Raw genomic sequence first — 21,408 nt, 5'->3', positions numbered from 1 at the left:
CCCATTCTCAACCACAGCTTTTCCCTTTGCCCTGGCTAAAGCCTCGGCCTTTTCTTTTTTATCTTTTTCTTCCTCCCCCCTCCTCAAAGCATCGGGAGCAAACAGCCTACCGCTGCGAGTGAAACCGCTGGGACCGGCATTATCCACCTTTAGCACGGTGGTTTCACTAGCAGATTGTTCTTCCAACTTCTCACCGTTGCAATAAACTTCCCCACCATAATGCCATGGCACGGCATCCTCTTTGTCATAGGGAATCGGCCCAGGTACCGTGATGGTAACTGGAGCCTCTTCAGTAAGGTTTGACAAATCAACCGGATCATAGTAGATAGTTATGATGGAGACCTCTTCCTTCTCTTCACCAGCCCTCTCAATCAAAATATCACCACTGTCCATCAGACCCTGGACATGCTTCCTCAGAAGCTCACAACCGTTCACAGAATCCGCGCACTCAGCACACACGTAGCCGCAACCCGGATAAACCCCATTCCTCAACAACTGCCTCTTGACCTCAGTCAAAGGCGTCTTCAACTGATCAACATCATACAGCCCAACTCTATTCTCCGCAGAAATGGCATTTACTCCCCTCTGACCATGCGCAGGCATGGGATTGGCATTGACATTAGGGGATGGAGCAAAATTAATTGCCTTGGAATCCACTAAATCCTGAACTGTGTGCTTAAAAGCTTTACAGTTCTCAATATTATGCCCAGGCGCACCTGAGTGGAATTCACATTTTGCGTTCTCGTCATAGCTGGCTGGCCTTTGATCAGGTCTCAAAGGTGCCAGAGTTCTGGTCTGCACAAGGCCCAAATCTTGCAGCTTCTTAAACAAGAAAGCATAGCTCACCGGAGGCCTATCAAATTGTCGGTCCTGCGCTCTACCCCGGACTTGATAACCAGCCCTTTGCTGTCTCTGCTGAAAGGGTTGTTGTCTCTGTTGCTGTTGTTGTTGTTGTTGCTGTGCAGGTTGAGGCTCAGCAGGAATTGTTACTGCAGCAGTGTGCTGAAAGTAACGGTCCCTACCGGGTCCTCGTTGAGAATAAACAACGCTGGTGTCTCCTTCCTTCTTCCTCTGACCACTACTGTTACCAAACGGCTTCTTCGAACCGGAAGAAGACGCAGAAGCAGTACCCTGAATTTTGCCCAACTTCAACCAACTCTCAATCCGTTCCCCAGCTACCACAATATCGGAAAAATTGGTGACAGGACAACCCACCATTCTCTCAGCAAACGGCCCCTGCAGGGTCCCCATAAACAAGTCCGACATCTCACGATCAACGAGCGGAGGCTGAACCCTCGCAGCCAGTTCTCTCCATCTTTGGGCATACTCCTTAAAGCCCTCATTGTGCTTTTGAGACATACCCTGCAGCTGGGTACGACTCGGAGCCATATCTGCGTTGAACTGGTATTGCTTGAAGAAAGCATCTCCAAGATCCTGCCAGCTTTTGATGTCAGAAGATTTCAGCTTGGTATACCACTCCAGGGAGCCTCCGGACAGGCTGTCCTGGAAAAAGTACATCCACAACTTCTGATCTGCCGTATATGCAGAGATCTTGCGGACGAATGCCTGGAGATGAGTCTCTGGGCATGAACTCCCATTGTATTTGTCAAAACTGGGCGCCTTGAACTTCTGTGGGATCACAATCCCATCTACCAGCCCCATGTTAGCCATATTCACCACCCCGGGAGTGGCATAACTCTCCAACACCTTTATTTTCTCAGCCAGTAGCTGGATTTCCTTGTTCTGAGGAGGAATGTCGTAAGGCACAAAAGGCTCATTTCGCATAGAGAACTGGTCAGCCTCTCTATCTTCCTCCTGATCTTCGTCAAACCCAAAAAACGGAGGCACAAAGTTGTCTTTCATATTCTGACCCGGTTGGCCACCAACACCACCAGCATTATTCACCAGACCAACTGTTGTTCTCTTCCCGCCGTCTCTGGATCCCTGCCCCTGGTTGGAGACTCCATCCAGGTTGACCCCACTGTTTGCTGCAGAAACCCGCTCGAGTTTCTCAACCTTGTCTGCCAGAGCCTTCTGACCAATTGCAAAGCCTTGCATTATATTGATCAGCTCATTCATCTTCTCTTTCAGTTCAAGCATATCTGCACTGGGAAGCTCCATGAGTCTGGGAGTATTACGTCTGGTATAATATCTGTGAGGGCGTGTTGAGCGCAAAGGTACTGTCCTTCGAGCGCGAGCAATGATTCCTGTCACAAACAAGCACGTTAGCAACAATCACCTGCAAAATAAAACACAGTTATTATGATCAATGCATGAATGCAGCGTCTATCCATATGAAGGACACTCTGTCTCTCGATCCTGGCATCATCGAGACAAATAACAATCCGGCCTTAACATTCTGATATTCAGCGTTTGATTTTATCGTGCAGATCGGAGATATGTGATTTAGCATGATACCCCCAACCATGTGTGTGCTTGTGTGAGTGCATACGGCAAAGCAAATAAAGCTTGAAGATTAATCACTGAATGAAAAATCACCATATAACCAAAGAGTGCACAATCAGTGCCATAGTCATACATCAAGTCAAATAAAGTCAAATACAATCCTCCAGAATTGGAAAGAAATACAGACAAGTGAATTCCGTCAACAAGCCTGACGGTAATCCAACACAAATGAAAGATCTAACTGGATGAGGGTCCCACAGATGGCCCTATCTCATCTTCCATCCTTGCGAACTCTGCGGCGAACCTGAGCTCGGTATTCTCCTGCTGCAGTCTCCCCACTTCCTTCTGATGAATCTTCATTTGCCTGAAGTAGTGGTCTCTCTCTGCCATGTAGTGATCTTTCTCTGTAATGATCTTCAGCTTCTCTGACTCCTTAACCTTCAGCTTGGTTTCCCACTCAGCAACAATCTTCAGATTCTCTGACTCCTTTACCCTCAGTTTTGCCTCCCACTCAGCAATAAGAACCCGGACTCTGTCATCCCTCTGACCTTTCACCAGGATTTGCCTTCTCTTCTCATCTTCAATAACCTTTGAAGCTCTAGCCAATCTTTCTTTGGTGATGTCGTGCTCTCGGTTAGATGAGACTAAGGCCTGACTGATCTTCCCATAGTAGGCCGTATCCGTCTCAAAGCGCTTCGCTTCCAGAGCATGTCGCTTGCCTTGATCTTCCATCTTTTCCTTGAGCTCCTGATTAACCCTCTGAACCCGAGCAACACTCATCTCCAATTCCCTCTTCTCTGCAAGTAGCTGATCCCGTTCCCGCTTCATCTCTAAAAACTCATCCATACTAACAGTAGAAGGAATCTCCTCAATCAATGGATACCAAGGATCGACCATCGGAAATGGTAGACAAGTAAGCTGCACTCTCTTGCTGAGCCAGTCATCGAACGGAGGAAAAGATCTGTTATTAGCTTTACCCCAAGAAGCCTTGCCTTTTCTCTGAATGCTGTGCCATGCCTCAGCTATCTGCTTCACCCTGGCCTGATTACCCTCAACTGAGAAGTACACAGATTCCTGAACATCACTCTTGTACGGAGGGAGCTCCATAGCAAATCCCATCTGCCTCTTAAGAAGTGTCGGGTTATAATTAATGCAACCCTGAACTCCTATAAGCGGTACATTGGGAAAACCCCTACAACTGCAGATAAAATCCTGTCCAACTCCACTACTGTGAGTCCAATCTATGTCCTTAGCCCTCAAACCCATCAGCTTGGTCGCCCAATTAACATTCTGGCCCAGAAGAACAAAAGCACCCTTGGATGGTAAATAACCCATAAACCACTTGAATAGTAACTGCGCACAACATCGAATCAATCCCCCACGCCTCTTCTCATTCCGGTTGTGAACCGAATAATAGACATCTCCGATCAATGTAGGGATAGGATTCCTTCGAACAAACAAGCGGATGGCATTAATATCCACAAAATTCTTCTGGTTAGGAAACAGAATGATCCCATAAATGCCCGCAGCAACTAGAGCACAGACAGCTTCCCAATTCCCCATCTCTGAATACTCCTTAGCCTTAGCCTCTAGGAAACTCAGATGAAAACCAGGCAACTTCCCCTTCTCTTTCAGATTACCCTTCACTACCTCTGGACTTAGATAGAAAGCACGAGAAATCCCACCAATATCAGGTTCTTCCTTAGTAGCATAGAAAGGAACCTGATCCCTGATTTGGATACCCAAAATATCAGCATAATCCTCCATCATAGGCCCTAGCACGTAATCTGGGAAGACAAAACACCTCAGCTCGGGATCGTAGAACTGAAGAAGAGTATGAATGGCACTTCTATCTCTGTCCATGAGCCTGAAAACCACCTTCAGAATACCCCCATACATCTCACGAAACAACCCCACATGGTCAGGTGTAATCAATGCTACCATATCCTTCAGCACACTGATATCTGGATCAAAAAAACTGTAGGCCACGTCATCCTTCAAACCGGGTCTTCTCATGTCTGGATAGAAAATCTCTCAACCAGGATCTCGATCAAAAGGGTCCCTGCATATGGGTAAACATGTGTTAGATGTAATTAATGCAAGATGTAATGATGCTGATGAATGAATGCAATGCGTTGCCATCCTCCAAGCCATCTGATCATCTGTACTGAAGCCTGGCTTCTGAACTGATCATAACCATCTGAGGGAGAATGTAACCACAAATCTGACCCACGGGTTCCGAAATAAACGGAAGACAGATACATCATCATCATCACTGGTCTCTGAGCAGACACACCACCACCATCTGAATCGGCCCGGGGAATCCGAAATAAACGGATCCCCACTGATGAATATCTCGGCCCGGGGAATCCTGAAATAAACGGATCCCCACTGATAAATCACGGACAGCACTCCGGCGTCACGGCAATAAATGACCATAAATCCGACTTATAAATAGGACCCACGGAACAAATAGTCACCATCTGAGCAATGCATCTGAAATAATCAACCCTCCCCTCACAGGTAAATTCTAAACAGGTCATCCTAAGGCGGATAATAGTCTCGACAATCGGGCAGAGATACTCAATGGGTTTGCCCTTTCGGGTGTGCCATTGTAGCTCTCCTGAGATCGTCTAAACCAAAGATCCGGGAAATGATCGGTCACCAGAGTCAACAGCTCAAAAGAGATAACCCAACCAAAGTGGAAAACCCCACTGGAAGAGTACTTCTCATATGAACCTCGTCCGGCTTGTGGTATGTCACATCGCAACATCATGCCCAACCGACATGTGAGCGACGCGAGACCACGCTAATCCTAGGTGTACACTCGGGCCTGGGTTTTAGCCCCACTCAGAACACCCACCCCAAACAACAGAACCACCTGCAGAGGACGGCAACAACATGATAGTATGATGCATGCAAGTATTTAATGCACATATATACATGGGTTAGAATAATAAATGCAATAAATAAACAACACACAATAAGCAACCCAAACCAATCCTAAAACGCTAGGAAGGACTCGCTTAGGGACGATGGACCAGCACAGGTCTACATCGGTAGTCCCCAGCAGAGTCGCCAGCTGTCGCATCCTGCGAAAAATCAACCGGCGAGCTAAAAATAAAACACACACAGAGCCGCCACTGCGCGTTATTTATCCCAAGACAGGGAAAGGAAACGCTCAGAGAAACCTGGAAAGGAAATGGTCTTGCGACCAGAGAGAAAGGGTAAGGGAGTCGGTTACGCGAGGGGAAGGTATTAGCACCCCTCACGTCCGTCGTACTCGACGGGATCCACGTCCTAAGAAAAGAACAGGTTGCTAAACATCACACACACACACAAGGGAACGCAGGTGGGGTTAGGAGGAACGAGCTCGATAAGGTATCGCACCTTATGCCTACATATCTTGTCTGGAACAAGAATCAGAGCCACTGTAGTTCGGCTTACGCACGCCAAACAACACAAAACATACAAACAAGCAAGGGTGGCAAACATGGAGCCCGACAACCACTTGACGGAATTACGTCGGCATCCGAACCAAAACACACTCAAAGGGGCAAACGGGGAGCCCGACTGCCAATCACTGGGCTTACGTCGGCATCCGAGCCAAACACACAGTCAGATAACAAGTAAACACACGCAAAAAAGAAAAAGGTTGCCCGGAGTGGTCTCGCACGACCACCTGCCTACATACCTTGTCTGGAACAAGGATCAGGGCGATGTAGTTCCCCTGAAAGGGAAAAAGATTTCAGCCAGAAACCGGGGAAAGACACACAACTAGGGAGCTGAGACTCGAGCCTAATGTTGTCATGCATCGTTCACCTAAGTTCGGTTTTCTATCCTACTTGCATAAGCAAACTAACCTAACCAGGAAAGAAGCTAGCACACAAGCATACAATCATATATCATACATCAAATGAGAACAAGCATCTCAAACAAGCATGTCAATCAGATATCCACATAGCACGCACTATAGCCAAACAAGGGGCTCAATCAATAGGTTTGACTGCCTCAGCAAGTCGTCTGTACAGGCTGTGTTTGCTCTTAACCTTGCCATTACGAGGCTAAGGTGAAGCAGATGAAAGGATGAAGTGAGGATCAGACCTCACAGCTCTTATCCCTAACCAGGGAGAGCTGACAAATGAGCATGGGTCCAGAATAGGGGAACCCTTCTATACTCGAAGACTATGACACAACAGATCTTGGGCTTTTGATCTCAATGCTACAACCATGTAATGGGAGCAAGGAGAAGACTCACAGAATAGTGGGGGACAGACTGCTTATCCCTAACTTCCACCAATTGCCTTATTTAAAGGACTTTCACCTGCTTGGGCACAAAATTAAACAATCACAATCATCGCCTCTTAAGGAGGACTTCAGACATTTATTTGCCCGGCCCGGTAACAGCCGGGTCTCCAGACTACATGAAGTTAAGAGGAACTACCTCAATGCAAGTTGCTTAAGCAACGCAAAGCAAAAGTTCACAAGGAACTGAGCAACTAAAGTACCTGGAAACAATCCAACACAGTTAGTACTCAGACAGACAAAACCAAACAGCAATTGTTCAATCAATCAAACTATACAAAGCAATGCACAATAAAGCAAGCTCAAAGCTCAAGCCTAAGCTTCACCACCTACAAAACAATGTTACGTTAGTGTACAAACATCAACAACATCAATTAAATTTAACTTGATTCATCCTCCATGTGCATTATGCTTTTGATCCTGAAAAATCAAGCAAATATTAGCAACAAGACCACTAGGCTAAGCCTAGGGTCCAAAGCAAGAAAAAATTCCTAAACAGCAAGGTATTCACCAACCAAACTCAAATTAATGTCAAACAAAAACAAACACCATTGGTCTCATGTTTATATCATTCATCATGCTCATGCTATGCACAAAACAATTCAACTTATGTCAAATGGAACACAAAACATCCAAACAGAACTATTGCATTCAAATCCACACCAAAACACTTCCAAAAATTCTCAAATAAATTACACCTAAACAGGGGCTAATCCAGGTATGGCACACCAAATTTGAGCTTAAATGGGAAAATGGAACCATGTCAATGAAAATCAACAAAAACAGACACAATTATAGGCTCCAAATCACAACATCAACACATGAACTCACTTCAAAAATTCATAACCCAATGAAAACAGTAAAGAAATGAGTGAGACCAAAACAGGGATGTCACATTATGTGTCTACTACAAGCATATCAAATTTCATTACAATCCAATACCATATGAGCATTTCTCATTCAATCTACCAACCTATGTCAAACAAGCTTGCACAATTGACCAATCAGAAATGAAAAATCACAATTAAATCGAAAATGCAATGTAAAATTCCACAAAAATTCACAAAGCATCTTAACATACCAATAAACCATCATGCAAAATTTCATATTATTTCAACAAGCACAGATCACTCAAATAATTTCAACAAGTTGACATCAAGAGGTGTGACACAAATTGTCACACCTAAGTTCTAAAATTCATAACTCCATGGCCAGGTATCAAAAATTCACAAAGTTTACATATAAATGAACATCAATGAATCATGAATCAACACAAAAATTTTCAGACATTTATTTTATGATATGAGAATTTCATGATCAAAATGGTAGAAGGTGTCAAAATGTAACACATGTGAAAGAACCCTAGGTCAAATGGAATTTCTACCAAGCACAACTTTGACCAATAGGTCAAAAAAATTCTACACAAGTCAACAAAGTCATAGAAAAAATCTCCATATTTTTCTGAATTTTTTACCATTTTTTATGATTTTTTTAATGTGCTAATGATTTTTTTAGAATTAAATGAATTAATTAAAGTGAACAATGGCAATTTGGTAATTAAAGCTGGCGCGGGCGGTAAACATGAGATTCAAAAATTTGAACAGAAATTTGGATCAAACTACCAATTCATCATCGTTTTCAAGCAAACTTTTCCAGAAATCTACAAAATTCGAAGAACATCCAAACTCCATGGAAATGAACAAACAAATACTCGTTAGAACCGTCTAATCATGAGGAACACGAATATCACATTATTTTTGGCTAAAAGTTCCTAAATCGAACGGATCGTGCAAGTTAGGGTTTGTGTTCATATCTTCAAACCTAGATTTCTCAAGCTACAGTTAATCATTTTCTAAACCACAAGCAGCATTAGAACCTACGTTTCATGCTCTTTCTAACGCATATAAGCATTAATAGAATCGTGACGGTCGAAAAGTTGACATACCTGCTACGGCAGTGCTTGTGCGCGTGGCTTTCACGTGTTTCAGCTCCAAACAGGTGAGCTAGGATGATTAAGAAGATGTTTGATGCGCTTGCTTCGAGTCCAGGCTGCCTCTAATGCCTCAAATCACGATTTGCCATGAACGGATGAATTTTGGACAGCTGCGTTTTCAAGCTCTTTAAGCTCCAATCTCCAAAACAGTTTGAGAAGATGATTATAGGAGTTGAATGCAAAAGAAATCTCGAAGATTGGTTGAGATTTGAGGAAGATTGATGGATTTGAGGGTTTGGTGTTCTTGATGAAAATTGAGAGAATGTGAGAGGTTTAGATCTGAATTTTGGTGAAAATGAAATTCTGTTATGATTAACAGATGATTATGATTATATATGGTAGCTTAATCCATGCTTAAGTGTGTGATTAACCAAATTAGCATTGTTAGTGTAATTGGTTATTTCAAGTGAGGGGTAAAAATGGTATTTCACTATGCCAGCTCATGCCACCTGTTTTGACAGCACATACACCTTCCAATTATCACATGTGAGCTGTAGAAACTTGCCTCATGCTCATTGGTTGCTTAAATCTCAAAATCACCATGTGACACCATTTGTCCATTTTTATCCATTGCATTTTTCAAGCCAAATCTCAATTTACAAGGCCTATGCAAGAAATGATGATTCCAACACACTCCAAATTCCATTTATGAGGTGTAGCAAAAAGTCCCATCTCCAAATTCCAATTATTTTGAAAGTTGGACAATTTTGCCCCTGATCCAATTCAGCTGTCCAGTTGAAAAGTGACTTTTTGCCTTGGCCACTTTTGGGAAAATCCAATTATGCACCATGAAAGTACATGTCAAATGGAGTTTGTGCATATAAAGAACTTGCAATTTGGACAAAGCATGTGGAAATTATGGCCTCCTGATTACGGGTCATTTTTGAATTTCACTGAGCCATAACTTTCCAACCATACATTGGATTTTCAAGTTCTTGGACTTTTTGGAAAGGTGAGAACAAGATCTACAACTTTCATGTTGAACAATTTTTCATTTGAAGCTTCCTTGGACACGTGGTCTTGAGGTCCAAAACTTTCCATTTTTGGAAACTTCAGTTACAAGTCACTTTCTATTTTTGGCAGTTTTTGTCCTGACTTGATTTTCTTCATTCTTAAGCCTTGAGATGTCATATAACACTTGTCCCAACATGAATGAAGTGTATCCAACTCCTTTCCACCTCCAAATTCACCAGATCATGTACAGTTGACCACAATTGACTTTTCATCTGATAGATGAATCTGGCAATGCATAGATCAATCTGAGCTCCAATCTTCAACTGAAATGGCTCAAGGGTGAAACCCTAGCCTCAATTATCTCCATAAAACCATATAATGAACCCCATATCCATCATAAACCCCATCTCCTGACTAAGCCCTGCTTGGCCCAATGCAGCTGATTAGGGTTGACCAGTGGTCAAAACCCTAATCTCAAGGTATCTTCTTCAATCTTCTGATGACATCCAACCATGATGATGATGTATCATTACAATCAAGATGAAGACCAACATCCATTGGAGAATCATGAAACCCTAATTCATAGCCCAATTCTCAGATGGCCAATGATCAGTCAGTAAACCCTAGGCTTGCACTTGACTTCCTCATCTTCTGATCAAGACTTGGGAGAATGGCTTGCACAATGTAACCACATGATATGCAACATGCAATGCCTAATGACCTAAAATGATATGCAAATATGTTAATGCTTAGTCCCAAGAGAGGAGGGCAAATTTTGAGGTGTTACACAACGTACCTTACGATGTTCTATAATTCACTTAAGGGCACCGTACCTTACGGTATTCCTTAGTTACTCTATCTCTCATCAATCCGTCCTTTGTGTGTGACCCTGTAGGTTTTCGTGACGTTGACAATTATATTAAATCACGTATTTAACATAATAAACAGTGAGCGGTATCTAGAAACACATCACTGCTACCCAAGACACGAAAATGTCAAGTGATCTGACACAACCTTCTGTGATAATAATTATGTGTATAATTACCCCTTTTCCCTTATGTCTATATTGAACACAAGGTATAAACCGTGTCATCCTTGTCCAGTTCAATATTGGGCCCATAGACATTTATCCTGTTACGCAGGATGGGCAAATTCCATCTAGGACACTCATGTCCCTCAGCATGCTTTGTGGAGTACCCATCAACTGTCTTTATGGTTATCCAGTTACGGACAACGTTGGATCAGCAATAAAGCACTCGACTCCACATCTAGGATCCATAGTGGTTTCAGGTCGAAGAGTGGTATACACCATTATCACCATGAGAATAACTTATGACACCTTGCATAACTTTCTATATAGTATTCTCATAGCGGGTCAATCCGGTATAAATATTACTCATAATATTCATACCTATGTTTAAGACTTGATAACTCTTTATCCATGATCCATGAGATGTGATCATCAGTCTACAAACATAATAGTCTTAATGCTTTAATGTTATCCCACTTCACACTAAAGCTCGACTACGGATACTTTAGGAATAGTGTCCTTATGTTTAATGTGTTCTCATGATTAAGTCACACTTAATACATTAAACGGACTATCTATTCCAGGGACTTTATTAATCAACCATAATAAAGAGAATGCCTTTTATTATTAATAAATAATTCGATACAAGTACCAAAATGTATTGGCCTCTAGGGCTTACACCAACAATCTCCCACTAGCACTAGAGCCAATCAGGCATACCCCGTATGCCCATTGATCTAGTATGGCCATCATGCTTCTGCTGCGCAAGAGGCTTTGTCAGTGGGTCAGCTATATTGTCAAGTGTAGGTACTTTACATATTTTCACATCTCCTCTATCTATTATCTCTCGAATGAGATGATAACGCCTAAGTATGTGTTTGGATCGTTGGTGAGATCTAGGCTCCTTGGCTTGTGCGATAGCACCATTGTTATCATAATAGAGACCAATGGGATCCACAATGCTAGGGACTATGCCAAGTTCACTAATGAACTTTTTGATCCAAACAACTCCCTTTTCTGCATTTGAGGCAGCAATATACTCGGCCTCGGTTGTAGAATCAGCAACTGTATCTTGCTTTGAACTTTTCAAGCTCACAGCGCCACCATTTCAGCAAAACACATAACCATTGGAATCATTCATATTAAAGCGTCTCAGCACCTTGTCTATGTACTCTGACTTAGGCCAAGCATTTTATGATCTATCTCTATAGATTCTGATTCCTAATATATAGGCTGCTTCACCTAGGTCCTTCATAGATAAGCATTTCCCCACCCAAGACTTTGCTTGTTGCAGGGTAGGGATATCGTTTCCAATAAGTAATATGTCATCTACATATAATACCAGGAATACGATCATGCTCCCACTAACCTTCTTGTAGACACAAGGCTCATCTTCGTTCTTGATGAATCCATATTGTTTTACTGTTTCATCAAAACGAAGATTCCATGAGTAGGTCACACGCTCATCTTGATCCATGAGTAATACATCACCTTGATCAGATATCCATATATCTCAGGTAGGTGACGTATCCTGCCTGACCTACGCTGGTCTTGTTCTACTTGAGCAGGTTGCTCTTACACAACTACTTGTGTTTCCTGCTCCAATTCCTCCATAGGTGTGTCGATGCTTTGTGATTCTTGAATTTCTTCAAGCTCTACTTTCCTCCCACTGGTTCCTTTGGAAATAAAATCCTTTTCTAGGAAAACTCCAGTTCGAGCGACAAACACTTTGCCCTCAGAAGGATTGTAGAAGTAATACCCTCTTGTTTATTTAGGATACCCCACAAATAAGCATTTGTCAGATTTGGGCTCAAGCTTAGTTGAAATTTGTCGTTTCACATAAACCTCGCAACCCCAAATCTTTATGTAAGACATATGTGGTTTCTTACCACTCCATATCTCATATGGTGTCTTCTCAACCTTTTTGGATGGAACATGGTTAAGTGTGTAAGCTGCTGTCAATGTCCCAAAAGGAGTATGGAAGATCGGCGTGACTCATCATAGATCGGACCATGTCTAACAGGGTTCGATTTCTTCTCTCAGATACACCATTCCATTGGGGTGTTCCAGGAGGAGTGAGTTGGGATAGGATCCCACACTCTTTCAGATGGTCATCAAACTCTAAGCTTAAATACTCACCACCTCGATCTGATCGAAGAGTTTTAATATTCTTACCTAGTCGGTTTTAACTCGTTAGGTTTCACCCTTTTAGTATTAATGTTATTAATAGGCATTTCGAGATCAAGGACATACAGTCAATTGCTCATTTGTGCAGTAGCATAGAATATATCATTCAAATAAATTGAGCAACTATTGTTCTTTATTATAAATGAAAAACCAAACTTGTCCAAACAAGAAATGGAAATAATATTCCTGCTAATTGCAGGTGCATAATAACAGTTCTCTAACTGAATTATAAAACCACTAGGTAAAGTCAATACATAAGATCCTACGGCTAAAGTAGCAACCTTTGCTCCACTGCCAACTCGTAGGTCAACTTCACCTTTTGCCAAATCTCTACTCCTTTTCAGCCCCTGCACATTTGTACAAATGTGAGAACCGCATCCAGTATCTAATACCCATGATGCAGAAGTAGATAAATTTATTTAATAACAAAAAATACCTGAAGTTGAAGTCTCTACTCCATTCTTCGTATCTTCCAGGTACTTTGGGCAGTTTCTCTTCCAGTGTCCGGTCTTACCGCAATGGAAGCAGGTGCCTGCCTTTGCTATGCCTCCACTAGGCTTCAAAGCAGCAACGGTGGGTCTAGGTTTGGCAACTTCCTTGCCTTTCCCTTTATCACCCTGCTTGGTGGGCCTTTTGTTTTGTCTCTTTCCATTTCCGATCATCAGAATGGACTTCCCTTTTGACTTCAGATTCTGCTCGGCAGTTCTTAACATGGCGAGCAGTTCAGGAAGAGATTTGTCCATATCAATCATATTGAAATTTAGGACAAATTGACTGAAACTATCTGGCAACGATTGCAAGATCAAATCAGTCGCAAGTTCCTTTTCGAGGGGAAAACCCAATCTCTCAAGGTTTTCCACATACCCAATCATCTTGAGTACATGGGGACCTACAGGGGCTCCCTCAGCTAACTTGCTTTGGAAAAGGGCTTTTGAAACTTCAAACCTCTCATGCCTTGCTTGCTCTTGATAGAGCAGCTTCAGGTGTTCGATCATATCGAACGCTGACATGTTCTCATGTTGCTTTTGCAATTCTGAGTTCATGGTAGCCAGCATGAGACAAGCAGTTTCATTGGCATCATCGACATGCTTCTTATAAGCATCTCTTTCTGCCTTAGGTGCAGAACTAGGAGGTTCCTCTTCAGGAACAGGTGTCTCCAAGACATACAGCTTTTTATCATGTTTGAGGACAATCCTCAGGTTTCGGTGCCAATCCAGAAAATTTGTCCCAAACAATTTTTCCTTGTCAAGGATTGATCGCAAGATGTTGTTAGATGTGTTTGCTGTCATGGTTATCTACATAAGGATTAAGAAAATATAAGTATCATTGACATATTTAATTAGGCCTTTAATCAAATATGCTCCCACTATTTTACTCAAAACAAATGACCCTCATCATTTGATTCGGAAAATCCCGTTGGAAGATTTTCTAGTGGGTCGAGATCCATATTTCACTTCGTTCTAAGTCCGCGTAGGCGGATTACACAAAACTAGGTTATTTAGGTAAGAACTCCTTCCAGTTGTATCTCATACAACTCTCGAAAATTTCAGTTGGGTGAATAACTCCTTATTCCAATCCATCATATGGATTATTCCCAACTCTTGCTTCTAAAACATATATGATATTATTATAATTAAGTTTGACCCATTGTCTTAGCAGTTGGATATTACAATTATCCCATCGCACCTTACTAATATAGAACATGCACCTCGCTTTGTCGAAACCTACATTATCCGATACTAGTCTTGATGAGTGCTAAAACTTGGAAAGCAAACATATATAATATCATCATAATTTGTTTAGTTAAGTTTGACCCATTGTTTTAGCAGTTGGATATTACAATTATCCCATCGCACCTTACTAATATAGAACATGCACCTCGCTTTGGCGAAACCTACATTATCCGATACTAGTCTTGATGAGTGCTAAAACTTGGAAAGCATAAACTTAATATTTTAGTTTGAGGGAATTGCAATTGTTATGATCTCACCGGCTTGTTTATCATATAAATCGTCTCTCACATGCATCAACATACATTCACATGCATCAACATACATACAAACAAAATGAAACAGTTATGGCCCCTAGCGCAATTGTTCTCCCAAGCCAATGAGAGAACCTAAGCTAACCTACAACGATCTAAGCTTCTCCAAGCAAGATCTTCAAGGTTGTCCTCCTTTAATATTGAATTCTTCTCTAAGCTTCTCCAAGCAAGATCTTCAAGATTGTCCTATTTTGATATTAAATCTTCTCTTTCTTCATAACATTGTCTTCTTCTCTTTATTCATAACATTACATTCCAGAAGAAACTCGTTTTACATACGAGGGTTTGAGATGAGAAAAGAAGTTACATTAAGAGATCAAAAGGAGAGGCACGACACACAGGTCGTATTTAAAAACCCAAAACAAAATAAAGGACAACTAAGGCCATAACTGATCACCACAAGGCAATAATAATAAACACACTGTTATTATTAAATTTTAATTCCTTTAATTAATTAAAACCAAATTAAATTTCGGCGACCGACCACACTACGCAGAGTTAGCCGGGGTTGGAGGGGCAGCGCCCCTGTCCAAAATTTTAATGAACAATTCATTTGAAATGGACATTGTTTTGCATGAACACAACCCTTGCGTAGTCACAAAACAGGAACCCCAAAATTTTGACGCTGGGAGTGTGACGACCGTCACAGGCGTGTGACGACCGTCACAGGCAATGTGAGTGTGACGACCGTCATGGTCGTGTTACGACCGTCACGCATCCAGTTTATTACGCCTGTTACGCTCGTCACACGAGCTTCACGCGGCCAAACTAATAGGACTTTGAAACAGTCTACGGACCTCTTCCAAAAAGCCCTAAATTCACAACTCCTTGACGGCACAACCCTTGCGCCGTCACCAACCCTAATGCGACAATTTCAGATCGTCAAACACACCTCGATTGTTTATTCAGTATGATTGATCAACAGGTCATTGCTTCACCATACTAATGTCGGATTCCGAAGCAAATGACCATTGATCGCTCAAAGGAAAACAATCATTTAGTGTTCGAATGAACGAAACAGAAACAGTATATCACATATACCGTATTTTGCATTAGGATTACTTATATCATATATAAGTTGATCGGTCTCAATTGCGTAACTTATGGACGATCGATGTATCGCTGCTTCACCATACTAATGTCGGATTCCGAAGCATAGTCAACATCAATCATCCAACTCGTACACTCATGATGCCAAATTTAATTACTCGTTTAATTAATTGATTCATTCTGTCTTTTAATCATATTAATACAGAAAATAAACAGCTATCCGAGTCATGGTTTCGTAAGTGGCTCTGATACCACTTAAGGAGAATTGCGGTCCAAAACGCAGCGGAAATTAAAATTTTCTCCTTCAAAGATCCTTACGAATGGTCATGATCAGTGATAGAATATTTACCTCTTGTGATGATCGAAACCTTTGGTGCAGATCTCTTGTGACGATCAAAACCTTTGATGCAGATCCACGAAGCGATCACGAACGTTGAATGATGACAACGTCTCTACTCAGTCCACACGAACGGGTTCCTTCAATCTCAGTGCTAGCTGGTACGAATGAAGGCTTTGAGTGAGAGAGAGAGAGAGAGTGAGAGAAAACGAAAATAATGCAACCGCATTTTTTTTTTGCTTCTGCACAAGGGTTCTATTTATAGAACCACTTGTGTGGGCTTCAAGCTAAAAAGCCCACTTAAGTGTATTTTGGCCCATATCTTATATTATGCCCAAAATCACTTAAGCTCATGGTACCTTACCATATTTCGTATTCTACTCAAGTACAACGTACCTTACGATGTTCTATAATTCACTTAAGGGCACCGTACCTTACGGTATTCCTTAGTTACTCTATCTCTCATCAATCCGTCCTTTGTGTGTGACCCTGTAGGTTTTCGTGACGTTGGCAATTATATTAAATCACGTATTTAACATAATAAACAGTGAGCGGTATCTAGCAACACATCACTGCTACCCAAGACACGAAAATGTCAAGTGATCTGACACAACCTTCTGTGATAATAATTATGTGTATAATTACCCCTTTGCCCTTATGTCTATATTGAACACAAGGTATAGACCGTGTCATCCTTGTCCAGTTCAATATTGGGCCCATAGACATTTATCCTGTTACGCAGGATGGGCAAATTCCATCTAGGACACTCATGTCCCTCAGCATGCTTTGTGGAGTACCCATCAACTGTCTTTATGGTTATCCAGTTACGGACAACGTTGGATCAGCAATAAAGCACTCGACTCCACATCTAGGATCCATAGTGGTTTCAGGTCGAAGAGTGGTATACACCATTATCACCATGAGAATAACTTATGACACCTTGCATAACTTTCTATATAGTATTCTCATAGCGGGTCAATCCGGTATAAATATTACTCCTAATATTCATACCTATGTTTAAGACTTGATAACTCTTTATCCATGATCCATGAGATGTGATCATCAGTCTACAAACATAATAGTCTTAATGCTTTAATGTTATCCCACTTCACACTAAAGCTCGACTACGGATACTTTAGGAATAGTGTCCTTATGTTTAATGTGTTCTCATGATTAAGTCACACTTAATACATTAAACGGACTATCTATTCCAGGGACTTTATTAATCAACCATAATAAAGAGAATGCCTTTTATTATTAATAAATAATTCGATACAAGTACCAAAATGTATTGGCCTCTAGGGCTTACACCAACAATGACATCAGCCAAGACATCAGAGTACAACTAGATATTCTAACATACAATGCAGTCAAGGAAGCTAAGGCTAACTTACTAGTTCAGCAGTATCAGTTGTTCACAATAAAGGAAGATGAAGATATTAAAACCATGTTTTTTAGGTTTCAAATTCTTGTGTCTGGACTTCAGGTTCTGAACAAGAGATATTCTACCTCTGATTATATCAAGAAGGTTCTTAGGAGTCTTCCTGTCAAATATAGACCCAAGGTAACAACAATCCAAGAGGCTAAATACTTAAACACATTAAGTCTTCAAAGTCTTATTAGCAATCTCCAAAGCCATGAGATAGAGCTGAATGGAAATGAGTCTTTCAAGAAATCTAAATCACCGGCTTTGAAGTCAGTGGTAGAGAAATCTAGTGATAAAATTGTCAGGTCCTAAAAAATCTGGAAACCAGAAGAAGCTTTTGATGAAGAAGATTTTGATTGTGACACTAATGATGAGGAAATGGCCTTTATCATGAAGAGGTTTCAACATCTGGCTAACAAGTATAGGAGGTTCTCTGGAAGATAATCTAGCCTCAGAGGAACAAGCTCCAAAGTTAATAAAGTTGATCAAAAAGGGTGCTTCAACTGTCAAACGCCTGGTCATTTTATAGCTGATTGTCCAGAGCTTCAGAAGGACAAAGCTAAAAAGGGAAGCTTCCAAAAGAACAAATCTAGAAGCAAGTTCAAGAAAAGTATGATGGCAATATGGGGTGAACTTGATAATCAATAAGAAGCTAATGATTATAAAGAAGAAGCCAATATAGCTTTGGTGGATTCAACATTGTCAAACTCATAATCAGAAGTTGATTCTGACTCAGATTCAGAGGATGAATATGAGGTATTCTCTAAACTTTCTAGATCTTATTAAATTACCATTTATCAAGATCTTATGGATATATGTCAGCAGAAATCCATACACATGAAAATATTGAAAAATTAATATGATCTTTTGAAATATGATCTAAAACCAACTTAAAATAAAATTGAATCTCTTGAAAGAAATCATATTCCTTAAGTAAACAAAGTATATGATCAATCCTTGAGTGAGCATGAAATGGATCCTAAAGAATTTATCATAATTGGTTATGAAAGAACTAAACTTGCTTCTATGATCTATGGTGTAAGTAAGAGAAAATAAGAAGGTCTTGGTTATCACCAAAAAACTTTTAATCCAAGGACTGAAACATTGATTAAACCATCAGATCCTTCTTCTTCAAGCTTTGCTAAAAAAGGATTGTACTCTCAGTTCGTGTCTGCTACTAATGATAAGGTTCTAAACCAATCAGGACCTATAACTATAGAGTTCTAGGTTCTAAATAAATTAGAACCTGAGACCTCATGGTTAAAAGTTCTGAAGAAATCAGAACCAATGAATCTTAAGTCAAAAGTTCTAAAAGAATCAGAACTTGAGACCTCAAATTCAAGGTTCTGAAGAAGATAGAATCTAAGACATCTTGTTACAAGGTTCTGAAAGGTCTGGAACCTAAGAATAAGGCTCATTAAATATAACAAACTTTTAAATCTAAAGTCTTGAATAATCCAAAGTGTTATTATAAAGTAAAGGCTCAAAATAAGAGGAAGCCCAGAAAAACTAACCTCAAAGGATCCATAAGCGTATTGGTACCAAAGAGTGAGATTATTTTTGCTACAAATATGCTGAAAGGAAAGAACAAGATAACAAATTTAGTTCCAAGACAATGACTTCTTACAACTTATAACAACATAAAATCCTATGTTTCAAATCCCAACTCAGAAGGAGGAAGAAAATGTGGAGTCTGGAAGAAACCAGTAAGAAAATATTACTAGTACATGGAGTATTGAGGCTTAACCAACCTCTAAAGCTCATCCAGATGTTCAGAAGCTGGTTATTATGAACCTATCCTAACTTCTAAAACACATCCAGAGGAAGTAAGTTCTAAAGAAACTCCCTATGACTCTCAAGAAGTTGCAAAATCCAAAAAAAACTTCAAATACAAGTCTTCTCATCTAGAAGAGTTAATCATTGAAAACAAAGATAGTCCTCTAAAAACAAGATCTGCCTTCCGAGAAAAGAACTCAATATTGGGACTTATTGAAGGTGGCAAGAAACACAAGAAATGGTGGTTTGAATTGAGTTTCTAAAAATGAAAGCTTTTTAAAATCAACACAATCAAATAGTAATACGAATAAGAAAAATAAGACAATTATTTTTATCCTGGTTCGTTGTTAAGAAAGCTACCTCCAGTTCACCCGCCAAGGTGATTTTGCCTTCTCAATAAGGACTTAATCCACCATAACCAAAACTGATTACAGACACCACAAGTACAAACCTTCTTTGCCTTCTTGAGTCTATCTGACTAAAACCTAATCACTCAAGGAATATGTAACGCCACTATTTAAAAAAAAAAATTCATAATTTAATTATGTAATAGTTGTAGTTTTATTGTGTTGTGTTACTCCTGGTGTGGGGTAGTTGCCTTAGAATTATAGAAATTAAGGTATTGGGGAGTATATGAGCAAAAGTGTAGAAACAGAGATGTGGTGAGTAAAACTAATTAACTATTTTAGTTATTATTTAATTTAATTAGTTAATTGAGGGGATTATTATTATTATTATTATTATTAAGAAATTAGTGATAATATAATAAGTTAATAAAAATAATAAGAATTATAATAAAAATAGAAAAGGGGATTGTGGGATAAAAATTTAGAGAATGTAACATTTGGGAGAAAAGAGAAGAAACTGAGAAAGGGAGAAAAAGAGGCTAGGGCTTAAGTGGAGATTCACCATTGTTGAAGGTCAAAGAATCTATTGCTAGGAACTCTAAGGTAAGGGTGAGGTTATGATTATCTAAGGGTTAACATGATGATGGTGGGTAGATTATTCCATGTAGGTTTTGTGTTTTTCTTCTCTATGTTCATGATCATGGTGATACTTGTTAATTGTTAAATTGTGTGAATGATGAATTATTGTTGTTAAAATTATAAAGTTGATTGGATTGGTTGTTGCCATTGTTGCAGGATTGATGTTGTTTCGGATCAGAGTTGAAACTGAGTTATGAATGTTTTCGGTGTAAATAAGTTGGGGTTTTGGACTTTGGAAAAATGATTTTCGTGTTAAAATATGGTGTAAGTGATTTGTAAAAATAATGGGATTTTGGGATGAATTTTGGGTGATTTTAGTTTTGAAAATGTTGCAAAAAAGTGCTTCTATAACAGTGTAATCGGTTACATGGCTTAAAAACACGTTTCTAGGCAAAATTTGAGGGGTGTAACTGGTTACTGGTTTTTGGGTAACCGGTTAACCTGTGTAACAGGGGCCACGTAGGGGTTGGAAAGGGTGGTGAAATCGGTTACCAGTTTTAGGGTAACCGATTACCGTGTGTGTGACAGTGTAGGGTTGCACTACTGGAAGTAGTGTAATCGGTTACTGGTTTTAGGGTAACCGGTTACATTAGAGCAATTTCTTAAAAACTTTAAAAATTCATAACTTTTGTTCCAAGTGTCTGATTAGAGTGTCGTTTAAAGCATCGGAAAGCTGAGAGCATGTGTTGTCATTTCAAATTAGTTTCAGTGCCTGAAAATGAATATTTTTCTGTGTGATGGTGTTGATATGTATTAAAATGTTTATGTGGTGGTGTGACATAACCTTAAATGCATTCTTGTTGTTTGTTATGTTGTATGTTGATGTTGTTGAATTGTATAATATGCCTTTGATGCATGATGACCAGTATTGGTGGTGTATATTGACTATGGAGGCGGGTTATTATGCATGATGT

The sequence above is a fragment of the Lathyrus oleraceus genome, chromosome 5 (genome assembly GCF_024323335.1).
Source record: "Lathyrus oleraceus cultivar Zhongwan6 chromosome 5, CAAS_Psat_ZW6_1.0, whole genome shotgun sequence".
Lineage (NCBI taxonomy): Eukaryota > Viridiplantae > Streptophyta > Magnoliopsida > Fabales > Fabaceae > Lathyrus > Lathyrus oleraceus.
The sequence above is the reverse complement of the archived record's forward strand: the minus strand, read 5'-3'. Positions refer to the sequence as shown.